This window comes from Vombatus ursinus, unplaced genomic scaffold (genome assembly GCF_900497805.2).
Source record: "Vombatus ursinus unplaced genomic scaffold, bare-nosed wombat genome assembly UNPS02013335.1, whole genome shotgun sequence".
NCBI classification, from domain to species: Eukaryota; Metazoa; Chordata; class Mammalia; order Diprotodontia; family Vombatidae; genus Vombatus; species Vombatus ursinus.
The window spans coordinates 1-1,556 of NW_020953113.1; the positions used below are offsets into that span (position 1 = coordinate 1).

The 1,556-nt window shown below is 36.1% G+C and overlaps 1 pseudogene; it reads right to left on the reverse strand.

Annotated features, from left to right (window-relative positions):
• Positions 1–993: 993 nt before the first annotated feature.
• LOC114040519 lies at positions 994–1,547 on the reverse strand (annotated as a pseudogene).
• Between the last annotated feature and the right edge of the window lie 9 nt (positions 1,548–1,556).

Here is a 1,556-nt window from a genome sequence, read left to right on the forward strand (position 1 = left end):
TCTATCTCTATCTCTATCTCTATCTCTATCTCTATCTCTATCTCTATATCTATATATATATGTATGTATACGGGTTAACTATGTTCTAAAAATGAATATGCCTATAACAACCATGTTACTAGAGGGAAGGGAGTTTTCAGAAAAAAAAATCAAGTAAGTTCCATTGGAGGAAATATGGTTCAAGTCTTTGGATTAAAAAATAGACAATATAGAACCCCCACCCCAGATTTTCCCCAGAGAAGCTGGTCCTTATGGAATTTCTAGAAAAAATGTCCTTTTTCCACCAAAGGACTTAAAAACCCCATTGCAAATATTTAAAAATCTACAGCTACCAGGATGCCATTAAGTGCACACAACAGTGAGAAGAGAAAAGATGTCTCTTGCTATATCTTGCAGTATAGCATCTTCAGCTCTTGGTTGATCTGTAAAAATTACTGATGTACCAGAAGTATTATTAAAGGCGAGGGTGAGGGGATATTGAAAACATAACTTGCCTGTTTGTGAGAGGGCTTTCATGTCTAGGAAATTTTCTAACCAGTACATAAATTCCAGGACATATCTCTTTCTCTTTGTTTTTTCATTCTTGAAAATAAATGAATTAAAAAAAATACTACATGTACATACAGTCACAATAGGAAGTTATATGGCAAGGACTACACAAACACACATACACACTCACACACACACACACACACACACACACATACGCACATAAACACACAACCATCAAGACAATGCTATCGGTTCAGTGGTACTCCAAGAATATAGATAACCTGTTAACTTTGAAAACCCTAACAAAATACCACACTTGTTTATAAACCAATTATACTTTGAATCTTTTTTCCTTTCTTTTCTCCTTCTTCTTCTCTTTCTCCTTCTTCCTCTTCCTCTTCTTGTTCTTCTTGTTCTTGTTCTTGGTCTTCTTCCTCTCCTCCTCCTCCTCCTCCTCCTCCTTCTTTTTCATGTTACAATTGGAGAATTTCACATCCAGCCTTAAGCATTTTGCAATTCTTTGCCAATCATGTAGCTGAGCATCTTGTCCAGGAGATTTTGCTGTAGGTGACTGGAATCTACTGGCACAAGGCCTTGAATGTGATGTCTGGCATTGTCTGATAGTTCTCACTAATAGTAATCTGATACTTATTTTTGGCATGTTCTATGATTTTTATACATTCCTTGGCAGCTTATACATCATTAGTAACATTTGTTGAATCCTGTATATTTCTGTGACTAACCAATTGACAATTGCCTTATTCATAATAATGGACCTGAGTTTAGTACTATAACTTTAGCACTGTACTGAATTTAGTACTGTAACCACCTGAGCTATAAGTGGTGTGACAGGAAACTTCCACTCTGATCTCCAATGACCATTGCAGAAGTTTTTTAGGCTGAAATTGATGACTTTCAATACAGGCAATAATAGTCTTCTGCTCATCTCTAATTTTAGCAGAGACATTACTGAAGGCATTGGAATTGTGATCTTTCAAATAGACTCTTAATCCACTGTCACAGGATTATCTCCATGACTTCAGAACTCCATTTAAGTCCTCAGA